Source organism: Schistocerca americana, chromosome 7 (assembly GCF_021461395.2).
Source record: "Schistocerca americana isolate TAMUIC-IGC-003095 chromosome 7, iqSchAmer2.1, whole genome shotgun sequence".
Taxonomy (NCBI): domain Eukaryota; kingdom Metazoa; phylum Arthropoda; class Insecta; order Orthoptera; family Acrididae; genus Schistocerca; species Schistocerca americana.
Genome location: NC_060125.1, coordinates 2,596,534 through 2,609,864, shown reverse-complemented (window position 1 = coordinate 2,609,864; position 13,331 = coordinate 2,596,534). Strand labels below are relative to the sequence as shown.

Sequence of the window (13,331 nt, the reverse complement as noted above, 5' to 3'; positions counted from 1 at the left end):
GACTCCTAATAAGTAAGACGATGCCTGTAGAAAAGTACAACAAAACAGTAATCTCAAAAAAGGACAGGATAGCCAGTACATTCTGTAGGACATATTAAAAGTGATTGGTAAAAGAGACTTGGTGTGTTAAATGCAGCTTTTGGTTACATGATAATTGAATTGGATAGATAAACAATCTACTTGCTAAGTGGCGGCAGAACACACACATAAAAGAAGATTATAATTAGGCAAGGTTTCAGAGCCAGTAGCTCATTCTTCAGGCAGAAGGGTTGAAGTGGAAGGAAGAGGGGTGAAGGATAGGTCTAGGAAAAATTGTAGATTTTGAGAAAGTTACCCAGAACTGCAGATCAGGGGAGACTTTCCAGATGGGATGAGAAGGAAAGACTGATTCCACATCTACATACATACTCCACTAGCCACCATATGGTGCATGGCAGAAGGTACCCTGTCTCACTACAATAGTCTGAATAAAATTACTTGATAGTTGACATCAATCACTTGCCGCAACAATGTTGCCACATTGGCTACCAGCTACCGTTTGGTTACAGGTGACAACAAACAAGCGGCTCACTTCACAAATTATGTTAAACGTTTAACACAGAGCAATTTTTCTAGTGGCTGGTGCAAGGTATGTCAGAAATGTTGGATACTCTGTCGACTATTGATTTAAAGTGACCAGTGACTGAACTGGGGAAGACGACCCGTTTTGTATCCCTGACTGTAAACTTGTGTCCTAACCCAGCTGAGAAAATTGTGGTCAACAGTCTGCAGCAGTACTAATATCATGATCGCTTTGTTCATGGCGATTAAAGCTAACGCTTAAGGGTAAACTCAAGACAACAAAAACTCAATTTCAGGGCTGAAAGCAAATTAAAATTTCTCCGTTTCATTTGTTACCTGTAACTATCCTTACTCTAGCTGCACATGCTGCCATGTTAGAAACCAGTGAACAGTCCATGTGGGCACTTGTTCGTGGATTATAGATGACTGAGGCAGATTCCAAATGAAGAAATAGTGACAGGAAGAAAAATAAGACCAAATAGAACAGTCAAAACAATGATGAAAAATGATGCAGCAAAGTATTAAAAATAAAAAAATACATTTAAACCAATTAATTGAATGAAAATAATAATCACACTCTTTTGGTTAGATTTAGAAATAAAAATTTTGCTACATTGATGAGATTCAAACCTACGACATGCTACACATTAGATTAATCTGCCAACCATTGTGCTATGCCACAGCACTGCATGAAGTATTTATATATGTGAATGTAGTGACCCAGTTGCAACTATGAACTGCAACCTTAAAAATTTCAGTTTCACACAATGTAGTGAAAAGCTTATCTAATGTAAGATGATCTCTGTGAATATGATAACTATATGTATGATACTGAATTACACCTTGTGCTGAGTTATTCGGTAGTGTTTGGTTAGTGCTATGAATGAAATGTGTGTCTTTCATTAGCATTGTTAATGTGTGTTGTTTTTGGTGTAGCTATCGCGTGTCATGAAATACATAATAAAAGTGTCGGGCTCGTAATTCGGGATACAAATACATCAAGAAAGAATGCTGAACCAGGAATTGGAAGTGACTGGCCAATTTTGGTGGAGTTTGGCAACAGCAGACAGTTCAAGTGTGACGCTGACTACTCTTATTGGCGTTTGAAGTGCCAACTATCAAGTAATTTTATTTCAACTGTAGTCAGTTCCTTTTCCGTTCCATCTGCCAATCGATTGAGGAAAAAGTGAATGTCTATATGCCTCTCTATGAGTCCTAATTTGTCGTCTCTTATCTTCGTGGTCCTTACGCATAATGTATGTTGGTGCAATCAGAATTGTTCTGCAGTCAGCACAGTGTTCCTCAAAATCCCTCCAGGGATTCCCATTTGAGTTCCAGAAACATCTCCATAATACTTGTATGTTGTTGTTTAGACCTACTGTTAACAAATCTAGTATCCTGCCTCTGAATTACCCCAATGTCTGCTTTAATTCGACCCCTTGTGGATCCCAGACACTAGCATCCTATATCTGATGTCCATCACAGCTGAGCCACACTGTAGTAAAATCCACCCAACAAACGAAAGATGATTATTCGCCCTCCCTACCATGACCCTCACAAGTTTGTTCCATTTCATATCACATTGCAACGTTATGTCCAGATATTGAAACAATGTGACTTCATTCATGACACTACTAATGCTGGATTCTGGCATTATGGATTAGTTTTTCCAACTCATCTGCAGTAACTTATATTTTTCTACATTTAGGGTTAGCTGTCATTTATCACACCAACTGGGAACTTTGCCCAAGTCATCTTTTATCCTCCTAAATCACTCAACGATGACACCTTCCATACACCACAACATCATCAGCAAACAAAAACAGATTACTGTCCACTTTGTCCATCAGATCAGTTATGCACATAGAAAATATGAGTAATAGCGCTCCTATCACACATCCCTGGAATGATCCTAATGATACCCTAGTCACTGATGGACACTCACCGTCGGGATAATGTAGTGGGTTCTATTACTTCAGAAGTCTTTGAGCCACTCACATGTCTGGGAACCTATTCCATGTGCTTGTACCTTTGTTAAAAGTCTGCAGTGAGGCACTATGTCAAATGCTTCTCGGAAATCAAGAAATATGGAATCTGGGTTTGTGAATTTTGTGATGGCAAAGTTAGAGGAGCAATGCATCTGCATTAAATTTTGCGTGAAACTCAAGAAAACCTTTACACAGACACACCAAATGATGCAGGGAGCCTATAGCGATGAGTGCTTAAGCCATACTTGGTGTTATGTATTATTCACACGTTTTAAAATGGCTTTACAAAAGTCAAAAATAATCCTTGTTCAGGACGCTCTTAGATGTCCCCTGATGACGCTTGTGTCAGGAACGTCAAAGAAATTGTGTGTGGCAGTCGAAGATACACTGTCTGAGAGATTGTAGAAGAATGTAACATTTCAATTGGATCATGTTATGAAATGACACAGCATCTTGGAATGCATTGTGTTGCCGCCAAGTTCATTCCACGGCTCATGAGTCAAGACCAAAAAAACTTTTGGATCTCACAAATGAGAATGAGATGTTCCTTGCGAGAATAGTATGACCCCTGCAGACTTCTTTTTATTTCCAAAGTTGAAAAGGATGAAGTTTTGCTATGGTAGATGAGATAAAAGAAAATTTGCAGACGGCACTTTATGCGACCCAGCAAGATGTGTGTCAAGACTGCTCCTGGAAGTGGAAATGATATTGGGAGCAGTGTATCAATTGTGGAGGAGAGTATTTCGAAGGAGACAATCCATAGTAATTAAAAGATAAGCATAGAAAATTTTATGGACAAAGTTTTGGAATTTTTTGAACAGACGTCGTATGACAAAAGGGCATGCTGAGTTGCCCATGAGCGATGCTTTGTACTGATTTGTGGACATAAACTTATTGGTTTCTATGAAACTGATTAGATTTAAACCCAGAATATGTTCAAGAATTCTGCAGCAAACTGATGTTACGGGTATTGGTCTGTAATTTCGCGGGTCTGTTCTTTCGCCCTTCGTATATACAGGAGACGCCTCTGTATTTTTTTCCCCAGTTGCTAGGTCTTTCTGCTGGGTGAGAGATTCACAATAAATACAAGCTAAGTAAGGGTCCAGTGCCATATAGCACTCTTTGTAAAACCAAATTGAGATTCCATCTGCAACTGGCGACTTATTTGTTTTTAATTATTTCAGGCGTCGGGGATGCTTACGAGGGTGGTTTGAAAAGTTCTTGAAACAGAATAGAAAAAATGTACTTATGTCACTGAAACTTTTTTGTTTTTCAATGTACCCTGCTTGTAGATTAATTCACTTGGTCCAACAGTGTTCCAATACCTCGATCCCATCTCGACAATGATTTTCCTCCAGGCCTATAAAATAGTTGTCAACTCAGGCTATCAATTCTTCATTTAAGTGAATCTTCATCCACAAAGAAAAATTTTAAGTTTAGGGAAGAGGCACGTGTGGCAACAATTCATACCTTAGTTTGTGTAATTTTACCATGGCGATGGTACATGCATGCGAGCGTGCATTTGCTTGATGCTAGACGACTTTCTTCCTTATTAAACCTGGCCTTTTTCGCATATCATTTGTTGCAATTTGTCCAGAAGGTTAGCATAGTATTCTCCAGTAATTGTTTGCCCAGTGGGGAGATAATGTACAAACAGAATCCCCTTCTCATCCCAGAACACTGATGCCATGCTCTTCCCCGCTGAAGGAATTTGGTGGCGCATCCCAGAACACTGACGCCATGTCCTTCCCCGCTGAAGGAGTTTGGCGGCGGAGATTCAGCATGTTTCCACTGCCTTGATTGTTGCTTTGTCTCTGGGGTATAGTAGTAAACCAAAGTTTCCTCGTGGTCACAAACCAGCACAAAAGATCTTGTTTGTTTCTCCTAAAACAGGCCAAACATTGTTGTGATATGTCCATTCTCATGCGTTTTTGACACAGCGTCAAGAGTCGCGGCACCCATCTTGTGAATACCTTTCAGATGACATCTGGCAAGCGTGAGCAATTTCATGCACTCTAAATTGGTGATCCTCCTTGATCATTATGCGGACTTTTGCAATGATTTCTAGAGTAGTGACACGTTTTGGCTGACCTATTCATGGATGATCATCATCTAAGCTCTCCTGACCAAATTGAAATTCATTTATCCACTTGGCAACAGTTGAAGACAAAGGAGCAGAGTCCCCTGGTGTTTTCTGGAAATCGGCATGAATGTCCTTCACTTTCATACCTTTCTTTATGAAGTATTTAATCACTGCTTGAATCTCGACCCAACCCCCCGTCCCGTACCGTCGCGTCTTTGCAGATCACTGCACAGGAACAACAACAGAGCCGTGTCACTGCCACAGCTCTCTTCCAAGAGCACTGACATGGGACGGGTTTACAGGCAACAGTCCAACGAATATCATGTGAACAATTTGTGCTAGTGCTGGCCTCTTGTGGTGATTGTTGTTAGGTGTCTTTGTGCTATTGTCAAATGACGGTATGTTTATATGATTCTCTTGCATGAATGATTTCTTAAATGCAAAATTTAAAACATTTATCTCCTACTGCCACACCAGACTGGTCAAGTGACTTGATGGAATTCTTTGACTCACTTAGTGATTTTACATAGGACAATAAATTCCCCTGCTTCTCAGCCAGATCTTTTGCTGAGGTATGACAGTGGTAGTAACCTTTCCTTGTTGCCATTTGGCATTCTCTTTTGAACCAAGAGTGCAGTAGCTTTTCCTTCCTCAGTATTTTCCAAATTTCATTGTTAAACCGCAGTGGCTCTTTTGCATCCTTAATTCGTTTACTAGGTACAGACTTGTTGAGAGTGCAATTCACGATCTGTTTAAGCTTTGACCATAATCTCTCTACGTCCATCTTAATGGAACTAAGTGATGTCAGTTCTGTCTAAGTAAGATGCTAACATCTGCTTATCTGCTCTTTCTGGCATGAACATTTTCCTAGCCTTCTTGACTGATTTATTAATTTTTGTAACCTTAGTTGTTATTATGTTATCATGATTATTAATCCCCATCTCTATGCTGAAGTCATTGATGATATCTGGCCTGTTTGTAACTACAAGGTCTAAGATATTTCCATTGCATGTGGCATGGCAAACTAGGTGCTCAAGACAATTTTCGAAAACCACATTCAAAAGTGCTTCACAAGATTGACTGCACCCCCTGCAATGAAGCCATAGGCTACCATCTATACTCAGTAGGCTAAATTCACCTCCAACTAGTATTGCATGATCTAGGTATTTATGTGCTACTGTCTGTAGACTTTCTGTGAATGGCTCCAAAACTGTCATAGCAGAACTGGGTGGCTGATTATCCATTAATTAACGTGATTTCACCTAGACTTGTTATACGCAACCAGATAACTTCACTGTCACAATCAGCTTTGACCTCAATAGAGACAATGGACACTCCCTCTCCTACAGTGTCTAACCTGCCTTTCTGATATATATTCCATTAATCACTAAATATGTCAGAGCTTTCTGCTCTCGGTTTCAGCCATCTCTCAGTCTCTGAGAATAATTTGAGTGCGATACTTTCCTGGATGGCAGTAAATTCGGAAACTGTGTTACAAGTACATTGACAACTGATAAAATTTTGACAATCTACACTGGAGTGAATTCAAAAGATAAACCTCAACCAACATTGAATGTATCTTGGTGATAAAGAGCCCAAATAAATAAATTGATGATTTTATTCCATTTCATCTGATTGAATGAAACACACACAGCATAACTACTCAGAAAACAACTATAGTGCTGATTACATTTACTATCATACATGTAGCACTCTGAGAACATTTCACCTTGTCATAGTAGTCCTGTGTTTTGGAACTAGGCAGTGCTTCATTTCACAAAGCGAAAGGAATAGCTTGTGTAAAAAACAAAAGAAGGGGAAATAGTGGTTGCTGGTGTTTTTAACACTATCATTCAATTTAGTTCCTATTGTGAACTTTGCAGCTAGGATATGTAAATGCTCTGAGACTGCTATTGATAATATCTTTATGAACAAATCTAGGGGAAAAACATCATATCACAAAACCAATAGTAAATGGACTATCTGATCACGACGTGCAGCATCTTGTGTTAAATGTTGAAACTTGTCAGGATAAAAAAATATTAAATCTGAGTACAGGAGGATAATAAATAAGCCAGAAATTGAGGAATTCAGGAAATTGCTCAAAGACATGAACTGGAGAGATGTTTACCTGACTCAAATGGAAAATGCAAAGCATTTATTAATAAAGTTACCTCCTCTTTTGAAAATTGTTTTCCCCTAAAGGTAACTCAGATCACACAGAAGTCAAAAGATAAACCATGGATTATACAAGGAATAAAGATATCATGTGGGGCAAAAAGGAGACTGTATCTACTATCTAGGAACGTTTCTGATATTAGAATTGTAATGCATTACAAAGAATACTGCAAAATATTGAATCAAGTAATCCAGAAAATGAAGTAGCTTTATTAAGAGAAAATGATAATTGTATCGGGCAACAAAATAAGAACTGTTTCAGATATAGTGAAGACAGAGAGAAGTGGGGCCAAAAAGGAAGTGGAACAGATAGCTCTAAAAGTAAATGAGACTTTGGTAACAAGTGCATGTAGTGTTGTAAATCTCTTAAGCAAGACTTAATTTTTGTTACTGACGGCTCGGGGTTATCAGGTTCGGTGAATGGTGCAATGGAGTATCTGGGACCAGTCTTTGAAGAACATCGTGTAGAACCTATTCGAGGAACTTCGAATTCCAACCATTGCTTCTCAGTATACTTACTCCTTAATGAAATTTGTTGCAAGTTATATATCTATATTTCCAACAAGTAGCTCAATACATATTATCAATACTAGGAATAAGAAAAATCTACATAAAGACCTAAAATCACTTATGTTGGTCCAAAAGGGGGTCCAATATTCAGGAACACACATTTTCAATAAATTACCAGCAACCATTAAAAACTTGGTTTCAGATAAAGCACAGTTTAAACAGAGTTTGAATGACTTTTTGATAGGCAATGCCTTCTACTCTATAGATGAATATCCTAACAGAGACTGAAAGGCCAGCTTAAGTAAAAATATGTTAGATTTAAGTTTTGACAGCACTTGGTTGCAACAGTCAAAATTAGGTATTTTGTGTATGATAAATTTATTAATAGTGCATAACAATGTTTCATTCTGACAGCGTATTAATTCTGTAAATATTAGCTTTTCCAGTTTATTGTATTGTATTCACCTATTTTGACAATCTCATGACAAATGATCAGGGTAGTATTCATTATATTAAAATGTTTTGTGTTATACATTCTGACATGTTCCACACCCTCGAGAATCATCTCATTTTTTCGGTGTATGTAATGAAAACTGAATCAAATCAAATCCAATCACCATCTCTCATCATGTAATAACTTCACTTCTTCTTCTTCCCTTGTCGTCTCCTGTTTTTCCAGTACTCGTCCATCTCCTCCTCATGTTTTTCCCCCTTTATTCTATTCGTGTTGTTCTCAATCCCCTATTTCTTCTGCATTGAAAGCCTTTTATTTTTATTTACTTATTTTTTTTATTGAGGTGAGTCTCTACGGACTGCGTGGTAACAACCGACTTCACTCTAGTGTCCAGGTCTTGTTCTTGCTCCAGCTTTGACTTCCTGCCAGTATCTTCTGAGCCCCTGCAAGAAGTGCCTTTTTATGCTCTTCAGATAATGGTCCTCACTGTCTTTCGGATGTTGATGCCATGTTAAAACCTTGGTAGTTGGTCACCAATCTTCTAAATTTGTTCCTTTCAGGAATTTCTCTCTGAGATACCAATCTGCTTAAGATCTTTTTCACATTTTTTGAACCATCTCGGCCTCGTTTTCTTAGATGGGATGAAACTCCATATTCTTTTTGTTAGTCGATCACCGTCCATTTTCATGAGATACCATAAAATAACAATCATTTCTTCGTAATGGATGCTGTGATAGGTTCTGTCTTGCTGCACGAGTCCTCATTTGCTCTCATTCGCCATTGTCCATCGACCCATCTATTACCTTAGGATTTTCCTTAATATCCTACACTCACGCTTTTCCAGCCTCTCAGCTTACCTTGTCTATTCGTGGTCAAAGATTTGGATGCTTATAAGCCCTCAGGTTTTACAACTGTATTATAATGTTGGAACTTGGCCCATATACTCATAGACTTTTTGTTATAAGTATTCTTTGTCAGTTGGTATGCTTGGTCTAACTTCCTCATCCCGACAATTGCTTCTTCTTTTAATCCATTCTCCAGGTGGATGACTTCACCAAGATACCTGAAATTCTTAACTCATCCAATTTTTTCCCAGGTTGGTTATCATCCATTCAGGTCCATCACAGATGTTCGTCATATGTTTTGTCTTTTGAATAGAGATCTGGAGTCTAACTTTTTTCAGCAATTTCTGACAGCCTATTTATCTTGTTGACTGCTGACTCTATGTTGTTAGCAAAAATGGCTAGGTCAGCCGCAAAATCTAAGCAGCCAATGCATACCCCTTTGTTCTTAGGACCAAGTCTGAACCACTCTTCATTTGTTTCTCCTTGGGCTAATAACTTTCTCCACTCTTGAATGACCTTTTCCAAGACACAATTGAAAAGGTTCAGATACCTCACCCATAAATTTAATTTTTGACACTGTGTTAGTAAGAGTTTGTTTGATCAGCTTTCTTTTCCAAAATATTCATTACTGCCTGTCAGTCGATGGAGTCATATACTTTCTGAAAATCAACAAATATGACCACATAGTTATTTTTCCAATTTTTTTTGTACCTGATCATGCTCTTCAGGTTAAAGATCTGTTCTGCGCAAGAATCGCCCTTTCGGAAACCAGCTTGATAGTCCCCAACCAGTTGGTTACAATGATCTTCTATTCTATTCTGTATCACTTTGGAGAGAATCTTATACGGAACAGATACTAATGAGGTACCCTTATAGTTATTGACATTCTATTTATCACCTTTTTTGTGTATACGATGGATTAAAGCTGACTGCCATTCAGTTGGTATCATCCCAGCTCTCCAGATCTCCTCAAAAAGTTGGACTAGTATATCTAGAGTTTCATTATTTGCCAGCTTCAGTAGTTCCACCACTATTGAATCCTCTCCAGCTGCCTTATTATTCTTAAAGTTGTTGATGATCTCTTTGGTCTCCTCTTTACCAGATGGAGATGAGGGGTAGTTTGTGGATTGGGGCACATACAGGGAATCTTTCTTTCGGTTCATCACAATTAAGTAGGTTTTCAAAGTAACGAGACATTATCTTGCAGTTCTCTTTGTTGGTCAGGCCGAGTGTGGTGTGCGTACTGTAAGACCTTCAGTACACACACCATCAGATTATTTGACTTGTTGCTCTAACGAAGTAAGCGAGTGTCAGCAATATGTCTCGTGGTCTTATCATGGCATGTTTATCTTCTGCCATTAGGTCAGACGATAGAAATGCCACTTGCACACTTAGAGTAGCAGATTGATGGTGACCAACTTTAAATAGAACTTGATTAATTTTCACACACATTTATTAAAATAATAACAAATATAAAAATTATTTAACTTGGTTCTGGATGCTATTTACAATTGACAATCTGAAGTTCCTTTGGTATTGGTACGTTAATCTTATTCTTACATATATCTCGGATACTTGACAAAAGTGTCTATACATTTATCTTCATGGCTATGTACAGGAATATGGTAATCTTATTAGGCGCAGACTGGATCTTGACTATGGACTGGCACAGACAATTGTAGAACTCGTACAGACTGGTACAGACTAATGCAGACTGGTACAGACTAATGCAGACTGGTGCAGACAAATGCAGACTGACTGATCGAAGGTCTTTACACCCGTTATAACACCTCGCACGTTCATGTATCACTGCGTGAGTGTGATGCGCGAGGAGAAAGTGTTCTATGTTAGCAGCAATCTCATTGGCTGCGTTACATATTAATACGCGGATCGGCGGAAGCAGAATTTGGTCCGTCTCTATGGCAGCACCATCTCGTAGTGGGGAGATGGACGAGTGCTGCGCCTGCGCTGTTGTGCTTAGCGGGGCGCACTCTAGTGGGAAATTTGTGTACGCGCTGAATATGCGGAACTATGTACACAACACTGAGCTTTCCATTTTCGTCTCTAAAACAAAAACTAGGGGCTTGGTATCCTTTCAAATTCGATTTGAACGTCTGATAGAAATCTCTGACATTGTTTATCTGGAAACGCTGATCGATCTGTTCTAACTGCTGTTTCTCATGCAGTAGAGTTCTGGCTGCATATTTTTGAACTTCATGGAATACATCAAAATCATCAGGTCTCCTGGTAGAGTTCCACTATTTCCATGCACTTGCTGTTTGGGCCACCACCTCACCACAAACCTCATTCCACCATGTATGATTCCTCTTTTTAGCTGTCAGGATTGTAGTATTAGCTGCTTGTTGGATCATGGAGGCAATGTCTGCCCATTTATGGGATTCAACTGTCAGTTACTGGTGGCATTGTTCCATTACGTTTTGATTGATTTTGAGCTTCGCGGTATCATATTTATGAAATTTATTTCCGGTTTTCACAGTCTTATTGAGAGGGATGAAATTAATTTTGATCTTGGAGAGGTGATGATCCTTTTACATTCAGTATGTTATCTGTAAAAAGGTTTCTTTCTATTATTTCTGATTGTTTGATGTTGTTTCTTTCTTATTTCTGTAATCCATGCTATCATTGATTCCTTCTTCCAGAACTACTCATTCAGTAGAGGTCTCTAAAATAAGATTAATCTTCTTTTAGCCATTACTTCTGATATTTTCTCAAAATTTTTGTATATCTCCTCATTACTTCTCATTTTCCAGCCATCTGTAGCTTGTATTGCAACCATTATTTTCTAATAATGCTCCTTTGTGGAACCTCTGTTCTGTCCAGCTTATAGTTCATCATTAGGCATCCTCATCCATGTAAACATCCTGGTCATACCACTGTGGGATAGTGTTTAAATTTGTTTTTTTTAGTTGTACATTTCTTGTTGTAAATATCCTTTGTCAAACGATTTGCTCCCTCCAGTTTGCTGACTCTTGCATCTACTGTTAATTCTTCTAGTCCATTTTGTTGTACAGTTTGTCCAATATATTTAAATTTACTTACTAATGCTATTTTACATTTTTGTTTTTCTAAGAATGTTGATGCATTGTTTGAAATTGTCGTCAATGTTGTTTTTTCGTCTGAAATTTTGGGACCAGCTCTCTTTGCTATTTCTTCCAAAAGATTTCTTTTAATAACTGTCTGTCAGATTTTTTGAAAGTATATCAGAATCATCTGCAGAAGCCAGGCAGTTTACCTTAATTCCATTTGTTTTTCGTCCTAAAACTATTGGTTCAATTTTGTGATTTTTTTTCTCCAAATTCCAATAACTTTCTATTTTTTCTAGAATGTAGTGTTACAGTAAAGGTGATAAACTGTCCCCTTGTCTAACACCAGTTTTTATTTCAAATGGTTGAGATACTTCTCCCATAAATTTAGCTTCAGTCACCCTATTTGCTAGTGTTTTGAGGATTATGTTTGCTTTAACACAAAATTCTTTGATGATTTTACCCATAATTTCTCTGCCTACCAAATCAAATGTTTTCTTGAAACCAATACGTGATACTATTATTGGTTTGGTGATTAACAGTCTGTGGAGAATTATCAATTTTCTAATAAACATCTGTTCTGTGCAGGGTCTTCCCTTTCTAGAGCTCCTTGAGATTCTCCCAGTTATTTGTCTAAAGTTTCTACAACTCTGTCCAGAGAATTTTTGATAATATTTTGTATACCACTGGCAGAAGTCAGGCATCTCTGCAATTGTTGACATTTTGTGTGTCCCCTTTTTTTCATAGCTGTGGATTAATGCTTTCAATAATCTCTTCAGCTTTCCAAATGTTCTCAAACAGCAGTTGTAGATCATTTGTGTGTTCTGACTATTTCAATAATTTTGCTGTAGTGGAGTCTTCATTTGTTGCTTTGAAGTTTTGGAATGATTTGATGGCTTCATGAATTTATTGTTCTGTTAGTGGAAAATCTTCCTCCAGATGTTGTGGGACTGCTATTATATATTGCTACAATGTGCTGTTATTGTTATTGTTGTTGTTGTTGTTGTTGTTTGGTTGCCTGTTCTTCAGCACTATCTTTCTGTTTCGTTTATCTATTTGCCACCATTTTAGCCCATTTACCGGTATTTTCAGCTTGTTCTTCACTTATTTGACCTTTTGGTGGCTCCTCTTGAAGAGATCTTATTTCTCAGCATTTAAAATTACATCATCTGCTGCTCTTTCGCATCTGAATTTCATCATGTCCAGTCTAGTTTTTTCATTCATTTAACCATCCATCTTCCATGACTCAAGATCCTAAATTTTCATCCTTATTTCTTGAACAGTCTCATTTCTCTTTTTACATTTTCCAGATGAAGAAACTTTTGGTCCTCAAAGCTAAGATTAGTATCACTTTTTTTTATTTGTTTCTGCCTATGGCTGCTATATCTCTTTAGTTAGAATATTTTCTCTCTCTGTATTTGATTATAGTCTAAGTCTGAATATTTTTATAAGTACATTTATTGCTGTAGCAATGAGTAAAATAAATTGTATTGCACTGCCTGTAGCATGTAGCACCATTTTGACTGTTAGTCCTCTTGCTGTACAAAAAGTAGCTTTGATGATTACTTAATGCAAGTATTTTGTAAGAGCTGTGGAATGGTTAGTATCTGTTTATATTTTTCTGATTAATTCAAGCTCGTCAATGCACATCCTGTGTTAAGGAAATAT

At 37.8% G+C, this 13,331-nt stretch overlaps 1 pseudogene; it reads left to right on the top strand.

The window, feature by feature from the left end:
• Positions 1-13,331, top strand: part of LOC124622198 — a 64,474-nt pseudogene that overhangs the window by 50,792 nt on the left and 351 nt on the right.